Source organism: Dromiciops gliroides, chromosome 5, assembly GCF_019393635.1.
Source record: "Dromiciops gliroides isolate mDroGli1 chromosome 5, mDroGli1.pri, whole genome shotgun sequence".
Classification (NCBI taxonomy): Eukaryota; Metazoa; Chordata; class Mammalia; order Microbiotheria; family Microbiotheriidae; genus Dromiciops; species Dromiciops gliroides.
The window spans coordinates 100,119,790-100,140,168 of NC_057865.1; the positions used below are offsets into that span (position 1 = coordinate 100,119,790).

Below are 20,379 nucleotides of genomic sequence, written 5' to 3' on the forward strand. Positions count from 1 at the left end.
TAACTGAGAATTAATTGGTAAATAGTATGTTTGACTTTGGGGAAAATAGAAAGTCCTTAATACAATTTTTAATTCTCTTCCTGTGTCTCTATCCATCCATTTATTTCTTCATTAATTTTTGTTTATCTGTGTATTTATCTCTTCATTATTGAATTTATAAAGCCTGTGGGATGATTGCTCTACCAGTAGTTTGATTTTCTCTCCTTTATGCCTTGCCTCTTATTTGTGATTAGAGAATCATTGGACAGGGCTATTTCTGTTGCAAATACTTTCAAAGAAACCTTAAATGATTTTGATGGGGTGGGGGTGGGGGTGGGGGTGGATACCTCGTAGGAAGGGAAAATAGAATTGATTTTGTTTCTTCCCCAACACACTTATTTTGCAGACTTCCCTATTTTGGTTGAAGATTCCTCTATTCTTCCAGTTACATAAGTTTGTAACCTTGTTGTCTTACATTCTTCCTGCTGTTTCACTCCACCTATCCAGTCAATTGCCAAATCTTGCTGTTTCTGTCACCACCGTGTCTCTCTTCTCGTCATTCACACATCCAACAGCTTAGTTCAGGCCCTCATCACTTCATGCACAGATTATTGCAACTGTCTCCTAATTGGTGTCTCTAATTCAAATTTCTCACTGCTCCAGTCTAACTTTCATACATCTGCCATTGTGATTTTCCATATGTACAGATATGATTGTGTCCCACTCATTACTACACTCCAGTTAAACTCTATTGCTAGTAGGGTAAAATACAAACTCTTTATATATGGACTTCTTTCTTCTCCACACAACCTGCCTCTTAACTATCTTGCCAGCCTCGCATCATGCTAACCTCCTTTCATAAAACCAGACTTTTCTGTCAAGACACAGCTCAAGCAACACCTTCTACACAAAACTTTCCGGGATCACCCCAACTGTTGGTGCTCTCTTTCCATGTATATATTTTGTATTATTGTTGTTTTTCATTCATGTCCATTTTTTTTCTGACCCCCCTTTGGAGTTTTCTTAGCAGAGATACTAGAGGGCTTTGTCATTTCCTTCACCAGGTCATTTTACAGATGAGGAAACCGAGGCAAACAGGGTTAAGTGACTTGCCCAGGGTCACATAGCTAGTAAGTGTCTGAGGCCAGATTTAAACTCAAGAAGATAACTCTTCTTGAATTCATGCCCATCTCTCTGTGATCTTTGGTGCCCCCTAGCTGCCCCTTATCTTCTATATGCATTCATAGAAATATGTATACATATGTTGTGTCCCACATCTTCCGATGAAGGTTCCTTGACTGTAAGAGTTGTTTCATTTTTGTATCTGTGCCCTTCATGCCTAGCACAGTATTTAATATATTATAGGTATTTAATAGATGCTTATTTGTTAATTGCTTTAACAGAGCCACTAATTTTATATTTTGCTCCACTGAATCAAATGTCTTTGTTCATTATCAAGAAACCTCAATGGGTGAATAAATGAAAATGTACTTATTAAGCACTTACCAAGCAAGCTTAGTGCTAAGATCATAAAAATAAAAGTGAGGTAGAGTTCTCTTAAACAACTTACATTTCAAACAGAGAAACTATGGTTTTGAGGGTAGTACAGGGCAGAAATTAATGTGAATCAGCAGCAGGTGCAGGGTGGAGACAAAATGAACAGAATCTTATGTTCTCTACAACTTTCAGTGAATTACAAGATGATAAAGATGTCCACTGGAAAAGCTGCTTGTGAAAACCTTTCTTCATAATTCTTTCCCTGGAGATTCCCTTGACTCAAGTATCCATAAGTCTCATAAAGATTTTGTCTTGATGGAGAATTATGCATTTAAGTTGGTAGCTGTTGATGTTCCCTCTGTTCCCCTTTCTGAATATCTTCCTTTTGAATCTTTTCCTCTTTCAGATATCTTGTCAATTCATTCCTCAGTGTCCTAGTAGTTGGATCATTGTCTATCACAGATCTCTTTGCACACTAGGGTGAATTTCTCTTGTAAATGATTTTTGTTCCCTTTTGTGCCATTTTAATCCTGGCTAAATGTATTATAAATTTGTAACATACGTTTAGATGGACAAGCTATAGAGCTGATCCATATATATATAAAATATATATGTGTGTGTATATATATATATATATATATATCAATCTATATAAATATGTGAATCTTTATGGAGATATAAAAGCTTCTGGCTATGTGCTGTATATATACATACATATATCATATGCACATGTATGCATATACTGGGACAGACAGTAAAAATGGACAAAAAAGCATCAAAGAGAGTGAGTTGGATTATATTTTTAAAAGAAGGAAAATCCTTGAATGATCCCCAAGGTCCTCCAGCAAACAGAGTAAGTGCTTTTTTTTGTTGTGTGACCATGAGACCTGGATCAGAGAAGACAGTGGTGTAAGCAGGCTACACAATGCAACAAATGAAGAACTTTGAAAAAGAACATTAATACAAGATGTCATCAGGGAAATCTGTGACAGGAAGAGAAGATGGGATGGTCATTGGGTAAAGGCAAAAGCTGACTCCAACTATTTATCAAGGAATGACAGTTTACAGCTGGAAGGGACTGCTCAGGTGTCCTGTAATCTAATACCTTCATATTGTAGACGAGGATACTGAGGACCAGCAAGGTCAAATAATTTGTCCTTAGCCAACTCATATTCAACATACCTAAAACAGAACTCGCCTTTCCCAACAAACCCTCCTTCCTTCCCTACTTTCCTGCTCTTGTTAAGGGCACTACAGTCCTTCCAGTTATCCAAAATTTCAGCTTCAGTGGGACCTTGACTCCTCTCTTTCAGCCCCCTCTGCCCCACTTAGCCAATCTTTGTCAAACTCTTGCTGTTTTAACTTCATGACGTCTATTTATTCCATTCTACTCACACAAATATAGATAATTATAGTTCAGACCCTAATCACCCATCACCTGGAATAATGCAATAACCTTTTAATTGGTATCCGTTCCTCAAGTCTCTATCCACTTCAATACCAGACTCAATGTTCAGGTCTAAATGTTTTGACCCTACTACTCAGTGAACTCTGGTGATTTCCTATTAACCCCAGGATCAAATAGAAAGCCCCTCTTAAGCATTAAAAAACACTCATAAGCAGGGCAGCTAGGTGGCACAGTGGATAGAGCACCAGCCCTGGGGTCAGGAGTACCTGAGTTCAAATCCGGTCTCAGACACTTAATACTTACTAGCTGTGTGACCCTGGGCAAGTCACTTAACCCCAATTGCCTCACTAAACAAAACAAAACAAAACAAAACAAACTCATAACCGATCCTCTTCTTAAACTTTCTTGTCATCTTATATTTTACTTTACCCTACATACAACTGGTCCACTTGCCTTTCTCTAGACAAACACTCCTCCAGTCTCTGTGCCTGTGGATTGGTTATCCCCCATACCTTAAAATCTTTTCCTCTCCACCTCTGTCTCTTAGCTTTCCTGGCCTCCTTCAAGAACCACAATTTTCACCTTTTTTCAGGGAACCTTTCCTAGGTTCTAGTACTTTCTGCTTTGAAATTTCCTCCCACCTACTCTCTTTATTAGTATCTAGTTATTTATGTATTGTCTGTGTCTCCAACCCTTAGCACTGTGTCTGGTAAATAATAGGTATTTAATAAAATAGCAAGCACTTAATAAATATACTCTCCCTAGACTAGTCCCCGTCACCTCATTTCCCATCCTGATTGCTATTTCTAGAACCTCACACACCCTTCTTATGATTTCACCATGGTGAGTCTATGATCACCAAAACTTAAATTTTGAAAGTTTCAATTCTCATGAGACTCACGCCATTGATCTCTTTGGGAACTCAGGTGAAATGGTGTGTTAGCTGTATGACCAAAGTCTTCTGGAATCATACTGCTGAATAACTGCCTAGACTCATAGAATGAGTGATAGAGGTAGGATTAGAACTCTGATTCCACATCTAGAGTTATTATTCCTATACTTATACTTACTGTAAAGTCCTGTCTTGTTTTTTCAGCTTACTTCACATGGGCTGGTGCTGCCTAAGCCACACTTCATTTCAGACATTGTAGGTATTCATTTCCCACATGGTTTAGAACCAAAACTGCCCTTTTCCTAGACATTGTGATCCTTGGTTATAGAGTTTAGGCTTTAATATTCAGATGAACCTGAGACCCCAGAGTATCTGTTCACTGGTACTGGAAAGCAATCATTAGTCACAATTCCCTGAAGTGCTCATTTCATCCATGATGCTTTGCAGAATTCTCACTGATCCCTGGCCTTAGTGTTATCCTATTCATGGTATAGTAAGAAATGCCAGAAACAGTATAAAAGAATATTTATATATTTAACATTCCATGTTTCCCTGGTGTCTGAAGCTAAGGCAGAACCAAAGTAGTAATCATTTCAGCTTCACCTCACTTAGATTTCTTGGAAAATGCTTTTCTTCTTTTCACTATGATCTTGCTCTGTTCAAAAGAAATATAAGTATCATGGAAACTAGTAAAGTCTTATCCTTTCATTAAAGTCATAGAAAGGGGAATGTATGAAGGAGAAGTATTATTAGGGTTGACAGAAGATATAGGAAGGAAAAGAAAGGACATTTGTTTGTTTTTAAATAGAATAGGGAAATGATTGCATTTGGGAAACCAGAGGATCTATTGCTGTGAAGCCTAGATTACTGTGATGTGGCAGTTCTGGGGATAGCTGTGAAGCCTGTTCTACATATATTCCATCTGCTAACCAGCTGATCTGGCTTTCCATCAGCAGAGGAAGAGTGTTCCCCTGTCAGTGTTTGATATTCATGCTCAATTACATTAACATTGGCATGTTCCTACTCATTCCCCACAGTCTCACTTCTCATTAACTCCATACCTCAGCCTCCTTTGGATGAAGAGCCCTCAGCTTTGCTTACAAGGCAGAGTTTTACAAACACACAGTTATTAATCATATATTCACTATGAGATAAAACAACAGAATATGTGGGGGTGGGGCAAGCATCAACTTGGGAGAAAGTTGAAGATCTTTTTAAGACTTGACTCATCTGTCCCCTTTTCCAAATGAGGGGGTGTTTCTGCAAACCTTTCTACAAAGGAATGAGCAGATCAGAGCACTGTTTAGACAGAGCATTTTATATTCATATGTATCTAATAGAACAAAAGAAAAATATTGCCATTTGAGATACCATTATTTAAATGTCCAGGCTAGTTTCTATTAATTTTGTCATGCTTATTCTTTGCTAAAACACTTTAAAAAAACTAAATTAAAAAAAATGAAAAGTACTAACATAAACAATATAACACACTGTTTCATTAAAAAAAAACATATATAATTTGTTTATCTGATTTGTTTTCTAATGGTGGTTGTTTATGGAGGGCAAAAGGTGTGTTTTGGACACAGATAATGTGTTATATTCTGCATAACATGGGCATTTTGTAGGTTTTATTATTCCTAATAATAACAGTGATTATGATGATAATTACAACCCTATGCACCATTACACCTAGTTCCCACAGGTCATTATCTTTGACCTAAGCTGACTAAGTGCCCTTTCACAAATGAGAGGGTAAACCATCCCCCTTTCAAACAGATTCTCCCCCTGCCCCTACCATCCACTCTCCTTTTTTAAACTAGAGAGGACTCAGTAAATTAGCCTCTAAAAATCTAACAAAAATGAGAATAGAGTGAAGAGTCCATGGATTTGGAGAAGCCAAAGTTGTATATGTTTAGACTGAGCAATATTTTATTTTGAGTTAAGGAGAGCAACTTATCTACCTTAATAAATAATAATGATAAAGAAGAAGAAGAGGAAAGGAGAAGAAGAAAATGTCATAAGCATTCTATGCTAATAAACTTTAGCTCTAATATGTGCAGTGACTGAATGTATAATTCTCAGAATAAAGACCTGGCCTATGAGAAGGAAGGAGAATAACAGGGCAGATCTTTTTGAAAGAGTCATATATGTAAGGAACTGAGTTCATATCCTTTCTCTGCCATTTACTATCTGTGTCACCTTGTGTATTAATATTTAATCTTCTATTCATCATTTTCCTCCTCTTAATGAAAAAAAAATTATTGAACTGGATGACCTTGTGCTAGATGGCCCCTTACAGTCCTGATATATGATCTTTCAATGACCATATTAAGTGCCACTTCCTCTATGAAGTCTTCTATGATATGATCTTCAGTTATGAAAATCATCTCTCTTCTCATGTTTCATGTTAATTGTTTTTCTAGATTCCTTTTTTCCTCTTAATAAGGCTATCTTAGATCATTTGTGTATATCTCATATCTTTCCTGTTATGGTTTTATCTCCTTTAAGGTCAAAGTTTTTTAATGTCTGTATCCTCAATACCTAGTGTAGTTACTAACAGAAAATACAGAGTTGAACTCTTCCATTAGGAATAAGATATCTTAGTACAACGAACAGAGACGTCATTATTACTCCTAAGGGGAATTTTTCTAAAGTCTCTAGGGAGGCAAGCTGGAAATTAAGGACTTATTGGGAAGCTGGTTTCCTCCATGTCGGCCTTCCATTCTCTTTCTCCATAGATCAAGAGTCTATAACCATGTATCTTCTCTTGAAGTAAGAATACAGAATGTGTCCTTTCTAAAGCTCTCACAATAATTCCCTTCTTCATATACTCATGTGACATTGATTCATCATTCCACCAATGAAGAATGCATCTTATATAAAGGCTTGAAGCAAAGGCTATGTTACATTCTGCTTTTTACTAATAGTCAAGACAAGTATATCAAGGACATTATGTGTTTTTTAAGTTAATAAGTGTTTATTGGACCCCAGTTCTGTGGACAACCCAGTAAAAAGAAATTTAAAATCTGAATGAGACATTGCCTGTATTCTGGACAAAAAGCTTCATTGTCATATGGAGCTTATGATCTACATGGGGAGATATAAAACAAGAAGAGGAAGATTGCTTGCTAAAATGGATGGTACTAAATATGTATACAATAGTAGTTCAGAGAAATCTTTGGTCATTGTGGAATGAATAGTGAGAGAAGGCTGTGGAGAAAGGAGACTATCAGCTGAATTTTATTCACTGGGTGATAGGACTAGCATAAATACTCTCAAGGAGGTACAGTGAGACTTACATATCCAGGATACATTAAGCCAGAGCAGAGGTAATGCTACGTTTTGGGAAATACTCTGCCATAAGGTTAAATAGATCATAGGATCATAGCAATCATGTAGTCCAGCTTATTGTGAGGAAAAATTAAGGAGAGCCTTGAATAAATGAATAAATGAAAAAATGATTAACCACTTATGGCATGCAAAGCACTGAGATAAGTACTGGGATTATAAATAGAAAAAGATAATGTCTTTTCTTGAGCTCACATTCGAATGGAGTACATAACAAATAGGGAACCTTTCAGCTGCAAGTCAGATGGAAAAGTCCCATGATGCTTTGGGGCACAGTGCCCCTACAAAAATCCTATCCATTTTTAATGTTGAACCATTTGACAGAGCCAAGAACTTTGGTGGCAAGAAAGTACTAAACAGGGGGACAGCTAGGTGGCACAGTGGATAAAGCACCAGCCTGGATTCAGGAGGTGAATTCAAATCCAGCCTCAGACACTTGAAATTTACTAGCTGTGTGACCTTGGGCAAGTCACTTAACCCCAATTGCCCCCCCCACACACACACACACACGCACAAAAGGAAAAAAGAAAGAAAGGAAAGGAAAGGGAAAAAAAGAAAGTAAAACAGGGAGTTTGACATTAATACCATCAACAATGAGGAACCAGGGGCGGCTAGGTGGTGCAGTGGATAAAGCACCAGCCCTGAATTCAGGAGTACCTGAGTTCAAATCCAGGCTCAGACACTTGACACTTCCTAGCTGTGTGACCCTGGGCAAGTCACTTAACCCCCATTGCCCTACAAAAACAAACAAACAAACAATGAGGAACCAAATTATTTTCTTTGGAAACTTAATAGAAGAGCTTTTAGGAAGATTAGCCTTGCAGCATCATGAGAGAGGGACTGGCAGATGTCTCCAAGGCTTTGATAATCACTATTGATCTCAAAAGAAGGTATTTGACTTCTTGATTCAGTAGCATTTGCCTTGTAAGAAGATAGTCTCTTTTTTGGACACTGTGAAATTAAATATTGAATTCAAAAGAACAGACCAGTAGGCCATCTCACTACTAAATGAATTCAAGCCGGGTGTTATATGCTTCTTCAGCCTATATGCCCATAGAATGTATGTTGAATCTTTTCAATCTCCTTGGACTATAATCCTAACGAGTTGTTGAATTGAAATCTTCCAGCCTGGGTGACTACACCAAGGCGCTCTTTATTTATCCCTTCTCTGGGCACATATTTAATAGGTGTTACCATATTACCTCTAAAAGCCATCACAGCCTCATTTTGGAGGAGGAGGGAGTTAGGAGTTATTAAACTACTCAGGAAACACCATGAATTTCCAATGCTAAACTGGAGCAGAATGAGTATTTCATGAGGTGACAGATGAGAGGAAACTGAAATAAGAGGTTACCAGTAGGGCTGTTCACATCCTTTAGTATTTTTTCCACCCCCAAGTTTCTTTATCATAATGATTTAACATTTACTAAATGCCAGTCTTTGTTGTTCATACTCCTACAGAAAGAACATAAGGCAGGAGGAAGTACAAACAGTCTCTACCTAGTGGTCTCTAATTTTATATAACAATTTTCACTGTATGTGGAACACCAAGCTCTTTTTTCAAGATGCTGTCTAAAATAGCATGATGTCCAGTAAGCAACATAAAACGCTTATGGCCAAATAGTGGATAGTGTGATCCCAATAAAGTTTGGACTTTAAAGGTCAAGGGGTCATGGAATTATAAAATTATAGCTTTATGGCTTGAAAGGGACCTCACAGGTCATTTAGTCAACCCTCCTGATTTTACAGGTGAGAGAATTGAGCCTCAGAATGATTTAAGCTCTTTTCCCAGAGTCACATGCATAGTAAGTCGTAGAGCTGGGATTCAAACCCAGGCCTCTAAATCCAAGTCCAACACTTTTTTTTCCCCATTGCACCCTTGTAGAATTATAGGACTTAAAGCTGAAAAGAAACTTAGGAGAATCTCTTTGTGCAATATCCTCATTGTTTACAGGTGATAAAAACAAACAAACAACAACAACAACAAAAAACAAAACCTGTGTCCTAGAGTGATTAGATAACCTGTCCACTAGCTTAGTTTTATTAATGACAATTCTTTTTTTTTTTTTTTCGGTAGGGCAATGAGGGTTAAGTGACTTTCCCAGGGTTACACAGCTAGTAAGTGCCAAGTGTCTGAGGCCAGATTTGAACTCAGGTCCACCTGAATCCAGGGTCAGTGCTTTATTCACTGAGCCACCTAGCTACCCCCATTAATGGCAATTCTTTACATTTATATATTACTTGGTAATTTGGAAAGTACTTTCAAATGTATTCTCTTACTTGATGCTCAGAACCTCAACAAGTAAGGCAGCTATTATTGACACCATCTTACAGTTGAGGTAAATGAGATCTAGAAAGATTGAGAAACTTGCCCCAAAGTACATAGATGATTGGGGCAGCTAGGTGGCCTAGTAGATAGAACATTAGGTCTGAAGTGAGGAAGACTCATTTTCATGAGTTCAAATCTAGCTTTAGACACTATGTGACCCCGGGCAAGTCACTTAACCCTGTTTGTCTCAGTTCCTCATCTGTCAAATGAGCTAGAGAAGGAAATGGCAAACCACTCCAGTATCTCTGCCAAGATAACCCTAACTGGGCCATGCAGAGTTGGGAAAACTGAAAAATTACTTAACAAACATAAGATCTAGGGAGATTAAGTAACTTGCCCCAGAATACATAGCTTATTAATGGTAGAGATGGACCATGAACCCAGAGACCCAGATTCCAAGTTTAAAGACCTTTTACTATACCATCCTACTTCAGAACAAATGGAGGTATCATAACACATTAAATTATCAGAAGAGGGCAGCTCTTGTGGCACAGTGGATAGAGCACCAGCCCTGGAGTCAGGAGTACCTGAGTTCAAATCCAGCCTCAGACATTTAACACTTACTAGCTGTGTGACCCTGGGCAAGACACTTAACCCCAATTGCCTCACTTAAGAAAAAAAAATTATCAGAAGAGGCAATGTGGTATGTATGCTACTAGTGCATGACTTGGTTTCAAATTGCGCCTTAGGTGCTACTGCCACTGTGAACTTGGGTAAGTGACTAGCTTCAGTTTATTCATATATAAAATTTTGGAGATAGATTATCTGGCCTTTGATGGCTCCATGAACTCTAGATTGATGATATAAGGTCCTTTGATATGACTTTATGCCAAGGGAGTAAAAAGGAAATCTCAAGGAAACTCATTAATTTGTATGGTTCACAGAATTAATCAGAACATTTTGAATGAAAGAATACTGAAAGGCTTTGTGGCTGTTTCCAAACACAGGGACTTATTGTCTCTATCTGTGTTACACTGCATTGTCCCGGAGTTGAAAGGGGTATAGGTTGGCCATCTGGTCAAACATATACCTCAGTAAAAATTCTGTCTAAAGCATCCCATGAAAGTGGTCAATTTCTGTTTGAAGAGCTGTAATGATAGAAATACATTATTTTCATCTTTTTCAGTATTGTTTAGTAAGTCATACTTTAGGATAGGAAGGGGTAGACTTTATTAGATATGTCCAAAAAAAAAAATAGATCATAGGCTTCATGTGGTTCATAACACTTCCTCATGTGGGGTAAACTAATTTTAAATGCAACTGGGAAATATTTAGTTATGTGTATACATATTAGTATGTAATAAAAATACATTAAAACATGATAATATTAACATACAGTATTTATGAAGATGAAACGGTTTCAAGACCAAAAAGCCTTTTTGGAACAGTTCAAAAAGGATTTTAAAAATCAAATGAGGGAGGTAGAGGGAAAAATGGGAAAAGAAATGAGAGTTACACAAGAAAATTACAAAAAAGAGACAATAGCTTGGAGAAGGAAGCACAAAAATTGATTGAAGAAAACAATTCCTTAAAAAATACAGTTGGCCAAATGGGGAAAAAATTTTACCAAATGAAAAAGGAGGTGCAAAAGCTTTTTGAAGAAGATAGTGTCTTAAAAATTAGAATTGGGCATATGGAAGCTAATGCCTATATGAGACAACAAGAATCAGGCAAATGGGGCAAATAGGTGGCACAGTGGGTAAAGCACTGGCCTTGGATTCAGGAGGACCTGAGTTCAAATCCAGCCTCAGATACTTGACACTTACTAGCTGTGTGACTCTGGGCACCCTCATTGCCCCACACACACAAAAAAAAAGTAAAATAGAATCAAAAGAAGAAGAAAATATGAAATACCTCATTGGAAAGACAACTGACCTGGAAAATAGAACCAGGAGAGAGAATCTAAGAATTATTGGACTTGAAAGTCATGATAGGAAAAAAGAATCTAGACACCACATTCCAGGAAATTATCAAGGAGAATTGCCCTGATATTGTAGAATCAGAGGATAAAATAGTCACTGAAAGAATCCACCTATCATCTCCTGAAAGAGACCCCAAAAGGAAAACTCCAAGGAATATTGTAGCCAAATTCCATAATTATCAAGTGAAGGAGAAAATACTACAAGCAGCCAGAAAGAAACAATTTAAATATCATGGCTCCACAGTCAGGATTGCACAGGACCTGGTAGCTTCAACAGCTTTGACATTAAAGAATCTAAAGGCTTGGAATATGATATTCCAGAAGGCAAAGGATCATGGATTGCAACCAAGAATCAACTACCCAGAAAAATTGATCATTGTCTTTCAGGCAAAAAGATGGGCATTCAATGAAATAGGGGATTTTCAAGGTTTCCTGATGAAAAGACCAGAACTGAACAGAAAATCTGATCTTCAAATACAAGACTCAAGAGAAGTATAAAAAGGTAAACAGGAAAACATTTATTCAATAAGGTTAAACTGTTTACATTCCTACACGGGAAGATAATACTTTTAACTCTTGAGAACTGTATCTCTATTTAGGCAGATAGGAGCATACATAGAAGGCATAGATATAAATTGTCTTTGACGGGATGATATAAAGAAAATTAAGAAGTGAAGCAAAAAGGAAGTATACAGGGAGAAGAAAAAAGGGGAGGTGGAATGAGGTTAATTACGTCATATGAAGAGGTGCAAAAAACCTATTACAATAGAGGGAAAGAAGGGAGGGGTGAGCATTGTTAAATTGGAAGAGACAAGGAAGGAAACTGCATTTTGTTAAAACGTACCATAGGGCAGCTAGGTGGTGCTGTGGATAAAGCACTGGCCCTGGATTCAGGAGGACCTGAGTTCAAATTCAGCCTCAGACACTTGACACTAGCTGAGTGACCTTGGGTAAATCACTTAACCCTCATTGCCCCACAAAAAAAAGGAAAAAAAGGTACTATAGACAGTGAAGTAATATCAATACTAAACATATGTGCACCAAGTGGTATAGCATCCAAATTCTTAGCAGAGAAGTTAAAGAGGAAATAGCAAAACTATACTAGTGAGAAATCTGAACCTTCCCCTCTCAGAACTAGATAAATCTAATCACAAAACAAATAAGAAGTTAAAGAGGTGAAAGGAATTTTAGAAAAGTTAGATAGGATAGATATCTGAAGAAAATTGAATGGGGATAGAAAGGAATATATGTTTTTCTCATGGCACAGACACAAAAATTGACCATGTATTAGGGCACAAACACTTCACAGTCAAATGTAGAAAGGCAGAAATACTAAATGCATCCTTCTCAGATCTTGATGCAATAAAAATTACATGTAATAAAAATCAGTGGAAAGATAGACTGAACATTTACTGGAAACTAAATAGTCTTATCCTAAATAATGAAGCAATAAAACCAAAATTAGAAGGGAAGCAGGAAGCTGGGAAACAGTTATTTACAGCCAGTGTTTCTGATAAAGGCCTCATTTCTAAAATATATGGGGAACTAAATCAAATTTATGAGAATGCAAGTCATTCCCCAAATGAGAAATGGTCAAAGGATATGAACAGGCAGTTTTCATATGAAGAAATCAAAGTTTTCTGTTGCCATATTAAAAAAATGTTATAAATTACTATTTTTTTTTGGTGAGGCAATTGGTTTAAGTGACTTGCCCAGGGTCACACAGCTAGTAAGTGTTAAATGTCTGAGGCCAGATTTGAACTCAGGTCCTCCTGACTCCAGGGTGGGTGCTCTATCCACTGGGCCACCTAGCTGCCTTTCTAAATAACTCTTGATAGAGAAATGCAAATTAAAACAACTCTGAGGTACCACCTCACACCTATCGCATTGGATAATATGACAGAAAAGGAAAATAATAAATGTTGGAGAAGCTGTGGAAAAATTGGAACACCAATGCATTGTTGGTGGAGTTGTGAACTGATCCAACTATTATGGAGAGCAATTTGTAACTATACACAAAGGGATATAAAACTGTGCATACCCTTTGACCCAGGATTACCACTATTAGGTCTTTATCCCAAAGAGATCATAAAGAAAGGGAAAAGGACCACATGTACAAAAATATTTATAGCAGCTCTCTTTATGGTGGCAAAAAAATTGGAAATCAAGGGAATGCCCATCAATTGGGGAATGGCTAAACAAGTTGTGGCATATGAATGTAATGGAATACTATTGTGCTGTAAGAAATGATGAGCAGGCAAATTTCAGAAAAAGCTGGAAAGGTTTAAGTGGACTGATGCTGAGCAAGATGAGAAGAACCAGAACATTTTATATAGTACATTGTTTGATGATCAGCTATGATAGACTTAACTCTTCTCAGCAATACAGTGATCTAAGAAAATTCCAAAGGACTCCTGATGGAAAATGCTCTACACATCCAGAAAAAAAGAACTGTGGAATCTGGATGCAGATTGAACCATACTTACTGTTTCTACTTTTGTTGTTGTTTGTTTGTTTTTTTCTTTTTTGAGGTTTTTCCCTTTTGTTCTGATTCTTTTTTCACAACATGACTAATGCAGAAATATGTTTAATGAACATGTGTAACTTATATCCGATTGCTTTCTGTCTTAGAGAGGGTGGAGGGAAGGGAGGGAGGGAAAATTTTGGAACTTAAAATGTTATAAAAAACAAATGTTGAAAGCTATCTTTACATGTAACTGAAAAATAATTAAAAAAAACTTTTATGTTAAAAATACAGTGTTTCTAAGTCAATATGTTACTTGTAAATGGTTTAGTGGCTCCCCATTTTTATTTGTTTGACACCACTAGATTAAAAGATCTCTGAGGGTCCTTTAGGACTGCAAATCTATGATCCTTTTTTTCCAAGAAATGACTGATGGAGCAAATAATATGAGATAGTATCATTTCTTCCTGTAGTTGTAAGAATGCAACACTAATGTGTGTATATGTGTGTGTGGGTGTGTATTAGTAAGTACAACAGAAGTTTGCCTCAAGATTTTGATTGGCAGTAAAGCTGCATTTTTATGACAGAAGAAACAATCGGTTGTGTGTATCTCTCATTATGTGGTATATTTGCATAAAGCTAAAAGGCATTTTTAAAAAGAACTTTCTGGTATCCCTTGAGATGACGTTTGTAGCCATGTTCCTTGGCAAACCATTTTTTTCATGAGTTGCCTCATTTTCTTTTTGCATATCTATATTGTAAAGCAGATTACATTGAAGGATGCTCAATCACCTTGGATATGTGTGACATTCAAGACTGTTAGTGATTCATAGCTGTCAATAGCGGTGAATTAGCATTTCAGAAACCTTCCAAAGTGACTGTGGAAGCATTTTTCTTTTGTTTGAGGTTTCTACAGACTGTGGAGAAATGTATTTTAGATATAGACCTGGGGAAACAATGTCCCTATGCTTAAAATACCAGAGTATGCTACCCAAAGGGAGCTGTCGGAGAGTTTAAGCTTTTTCAGCTTAATGTGGAACACTAACTATAACTCAATGAGACAGGAAAAAAAGCTATTAGTGAAGACTTTTTTTGATTTTTAATGTATTTAATTCATTTCTAAAATTTGGTTGAGTATTAATAGAAGTAAAAATATTCAGTTGCACAAAATTTCATCCACAGACACAAAATGAGGCTTAAATAAGTTTAGGTGCAGGCAGATACTTGATCATCCCAAGCTTTTAATGAAAGCTATTTTTGGTATTGCATGTGGTAATTTGTTAGTATTTTTGAGAGGACTGAAAGTATTGGTTACTCCAAAATAGCAGTCAATGAATAGTTCCATTAGTGTTCTTAATAATGGACTAATATGCCATTGATGAATAGAATATTTTGTTGTTAACAATGTATTTCTTAAGAGTAGATCATTGGGATAAAATTGTACATTAGATGTTGCCTTTGGATCATTTAACTGATGATTCCAAAATTGGATTTAAAAAAAAAAACAACCTTCAGAATTTCAGAATGGGGAAAATGCGGCTAATCAACAGTTCCTATTTAAACATATCCAGAATTTAAAAAGAATAAATCCAATTTTTTAAAAAAGGGATTTTTGTGAACTGCTAAATTAATATTAACTCGTGTTGTATGTAGTTTATTGTGGACTACCAAGCTAATGTGATCTTAGTGAGTCTAGGTATCCCTGGTATTTCTGCTGTGTTCTGCTCTCTTCAGACAGCATCTGAAATATTGTGTTCGGTTTCTGGGGAATGACATTCATATTTTAGGAATGATATTACTGTGCATGTAGAGGAGGGTAAATGGCATGGTGAAAGTTATATGGGGATCACTTAAAAGAACTTGTTTGGGCCTACAAGGAGAAAATTTCATGGGACATGATAGCTGTTTTTATTTATGATAGAACAGAAAGAACATTGACTCTGAAATCCTCGGATACGGATTTAAATCTTGCCTCTGATGCTTACTGCCTGTGGGACCTTGGGGAAGTCACTTAAAACTATGTGGGTTTCAATGTTCTCATCTGCAAAATGATGGCATTGGACTAGATGGACCCTGATGTCCCATTCACCTTTAAATCTATGAGCCTATAATTTGAAGGGCTGTCATATGGAAGAAGAGTCTAACGTAATTTTTGTAATATTATCTGCTTGGTTTTATGGCTTAAGCATGAAGAGCCAGGGACAACCCTTTAAGTTCCTTCATCAATAAACTAAAAATAAACAAATAGTACCTATATTTTTAGATGAGGATTCATCATTTCCTGCTTCAAGAAGTGCCTTCTCCTCCCCCCTTTTTTCCTCCCTCCCTCCCATGATTGTCCTTCCCTGACTAAAAGCCCATTCTAAAGTATCTTTCTCTATATTTACTCTGATCAAATATTATTATTATATTTTCAAATTTATTTCCCTAAATAATTCCCAATTACATTTTAAGATTTATTATTTATTTCTAACATTATTTTCCTTTTAAGCTTTGATTTCCAAATTTTCTCTCTCCTTCCCTCCTATCCCTCCTCCACCTCCGGAGAAGGCAAGCAATATATCAGTTATACATGTGAAATCATGCAAAACTTATCTCTCTTTTAGACATATCACAAAAATCAAGAAAAAGATAATAAGAAAATTATATTTCAGTGTGCACTTAGAGTTCACTAGTTCTCTTTCTGGAGGTATTTTTACATTTATATTTACATTTTTTTAAACTGTGACTTTGTAATTGTCTTAGATCATTTTATTGATCAACGTACCTGTCTTTCACAGTTGGTCATCGTTACTATATTGCTTTTACTGTACACTATAATCTCTGGGTTCTTCTCACTTCATTTTGTATCAATTCATACAGGTTTTGCCACGTATTTTCTGAAACCACCACAAATAATTTCTTATGACACGATAATGCTTCATCATAATCATATGCCAAAACTTCTTCAGCCATTCCCCAACTGATAAGCATTCCCTTAATTTCCAATTCTTTGCCACTCCTAGAATAGCTGGTATTAATATTTTTGTCCATATAAATCATTTTCCTTTTTCTGTAATTTCTTTAGGGTATAGATCTAATAATGATATTTCTGGGTCAAAGGGTATGCATAGTTTTTTTTTGTTTGTTTGTTTTTTTGCTTTTATGAGATATTTTATTTTTTCCGTTACATGTAAAGATAGTTCTCAACTTTTGTTTATACATGCTTTACAATTTCAGATTTTTCTCCCTCCCTCCCCTCCCTCCCCCCTCCCCTAGACAGCAGGTAATCTGATATAGGTTATATCTATATATCTCTATACATATACATATAGATATATATATATATACACACACATATATATACACATAATAACATTAATCCTATTTCTGCATTAATCCTGTTACAAGAGAAAGAATCAGAGCAGTGATGCAAAACCTCAAAATAGAAAAAAAAAACAACAGTACCCAAAACAAAAGAAATAATATGGTTCAATCAGCATCTATACTCCACAGTTCTTTCTTTCTTTTTTTTTTCTTGGATTTGGAGATCCTCTTCTATCATGAGTTCCCTGGAACTCTTCTGTACCATTGCATTGGTGAGAAGAATATAGTCCATCACAGTAGGTCAACACTCAATGTTGATGATACTGTGTACAATGTTCTTCTGGTTCTGCTCATCTCACTCATCATCAGCTCACGTAAGACTCTCCAGGTTTCTCTGAACTCTTCCTGCTCATCATTTCTTACAGCACAATAGTATTCCATTGTATTCATATACCACAACTTGTCCAGCCATTCCCCAATTTATGGGCACCCCCTCAACTTCCAATTCCTTGCTACCACGTAAAGAGCAGCTATAAATATTTTTGTACATGTGGGTCCCTTTCCCCCTTCCATGATTTCTTTGGGCAAAAGACCTAAAAGTGGGATTGCTGGGTCAAAGGGTATGCACAGCTTTATCGCCCTTTGGGCATAATTCCAAATTGCTCTCCAGAATGGTTGGATCAGCTCACAGCTCCACCAACAATGCATTAGTGTTCCAATTTTCCCACAGCCTCTCCAACATTTATTATCTTCCTTTTTTGTCATTTTAGCCAATCTGATAGGTGTCAGGTGGTACCTCAGAGTTGTTTTAATTTGCATCTCTCTAATCATTAGAGATTTAGAGCATTTTTTCATATGGGAATAGATAGCTTTGGTTTCTTCATCAGAAAACTGCCTGTTCATATCCTTTGACCATTTCTCAATTGGGGAATGACTTGGATTCTTATAAATTTGATTTAATTCCCTATATATTTTAGAGATGAGGCCTTTATCAGAAGCACTGGCCTCAAAAATTGTTTCCCAGCTTTCTGCCTCCCTTCCAATTTTGGATGCATTGCTTCTGTTTGTACAAAAATTTTTAAATTTAATATAATCAAAATCATCCACTTTGCATTTTATAATATACTCTATCTCATGTTTGGTCAAAAACTGTTCTCCTTTCCAAAGATCTGATAGGTACACTATTCCTTTCTCTCCTAATTTACCTATGGTATCACCTCTTATGTCTAAATCATGTATCCATTTTGACCTTATTTTAGTATAAGGTGTAAGATGTTGGTCTAAGCCTAATTTCTGCCATACTATCTTCCAGTTTTCCCAGCAGTTTTTGTCAAATACTGAGTTCCTATCCCAGAAGCTGGAGTCTTTGGGTTTATCAAACACTACATTACTAGTGTCATTTACTACTGCATTTCCTGAGCCTAGCCTATTCCATTGATCTACCACTCTATTTTTTAGCCAGTACCAGATAGTTTTGATGACTGCCGCTTTATAGTAGAGCTCCAGGTTTGGTACCGCTAACCCACCTTCCTGTGAATTTTTTTTCATTATTTCCCTGGATATTCTTGATCTTTTGTTTTTCCAGATGAATTTTGTTATTATTTTTTCTAGCTGTATAAAATAATTTTTAGGTAGCCTGATTGGTATGGCACTGAATAAGTAAATTAATTTAGGCAGTATTGTCATTTTTACTATATTAGCTCTGCCTATCCATGAGCAATTGATATCTTTCCAATTATTTAGATCTGATTTGATTTGTGTGAAGAGTGTTTGGTAGTTGTGTTCATAGAGTTCCTGGGTTTATCTTGGCAAGTAGACTCCCAAGTATTTTATATTACCTACCGTTACTTTAAATGGAATTTCTCTTTCTATCTCTTGCTGCTGGACTTTGTTGGTCACGTATAGAAATGCTGATGATTTATGTGGATTTATTTTATATCCTGCTACTTTGCTAAAGTTGTTAATTGTTTCAAGTAATTTTTGACTTGATTCTCTAGGATTCCTTAAGTATACCATCATATCATCTGCAAAGAGTGATAGTTTTGTTTCCTCCTTGCCTATTCTAATTCCTTTAATTCCTTTCTCTTCTCTGATTGCTAAAGCTAACATTTCTAGAACAATATTAAATAATAGGGGTGATAATGGACATCCCTGTTTCACCCCTGATCTTATTGGGAAGGCCTCTAATTTATCTCCATTGCATATAATACTTGCTGATGGCTTTAGGTAGATACTGTTTATTATTCTAAGGAAAGCTCCCCCTATTCCTAAACTCTCTAGTGTTTTTATTAGGAATGGGTGCTGTACTTTGTCAAAAGCTTTCTCTGCATCTATTGAGATAATCATATGATTTTGGTTGGTTTTCTTATTGATGTGGTTGATTATGTTAATAGTTTTCCTAATATTGAACCAGCCCTGCATTCCTGGTATAAATCCCACCTGGTCATAGTGTATTATCCTGGTGATCACTTGCTGTAATCTCCTTGCTAATATCTTATTTAAGATTTTAGCATCAATATTCATTAGGGAAATTGGTCTATAATTTTCTTTCTCTGTTTTTGCTTTGCCTGGTTTTGGTATCACCACCATATTTGTGTCATAAAACGAATTTGGTAGAACTCCTTCTTCACCTATTTTTCCAAATAATTTGTATAATATTGGAATTAATTGTTCTTTAAATGTTTGGTAAAATTCACCCGTAAACCCATCTGGCCCTGGGGATTTTTTCTTAGGGAGTTCATTAATAGCTTGTTCAATTTCTTTTTCTAATATGGGTTTATTTAAGGATTTTATTTCCTCTTCAGTTAACCTGGGCAGTTTGTATTTTTGTAAATATTCATCCATTTCATTTAGATTGTCAAATTTATTGGCATACAGTTGGGCAAAATATTTCCTAATTATTGCTTTAATTTCCACTTCATTGGTGGTAACATCACCCTTTTCATTTTTGATACTGGTAATTTGGTTTTCTTCTTTCTTTTTTTTAATCAAATTAACCAATATTTTATCTATTTTATTGGTTTTTTCATAAAACCAGCTCTTAGTTTTATTGATTAATTCTATAGTTTTTTTGCTTTCAATCTTATTGATTTCTCCTTTAATTTTCAGGATCTCTAATTTAGTGTCTAATTGGGGATTTCTAATTTGTTCTTTTTCTAGCTTTTAAGTTGCATGCCCAATTCATTAATCTCCTCTTTCTCTTTCTTATTCATGTAAGCATTTAGAGCTATAAATT

At 36.1% G+C, this 20,379-nt stretch overlaps 1 protein-coding gene across 1 annotated transcript in view; it reads left to right on the forward strand.

Moving 5' to 3' along the window:
- Positions 1-20,379, forward strand: part of TPK1 (thiamin pyrophosphokinase 1) — a 516,691-nt gene that overhangs the window by 243,102 nt on the left and 253,210 nt on the right. The gene's annotated exons all lie outside the window — the stretch shown is intronic.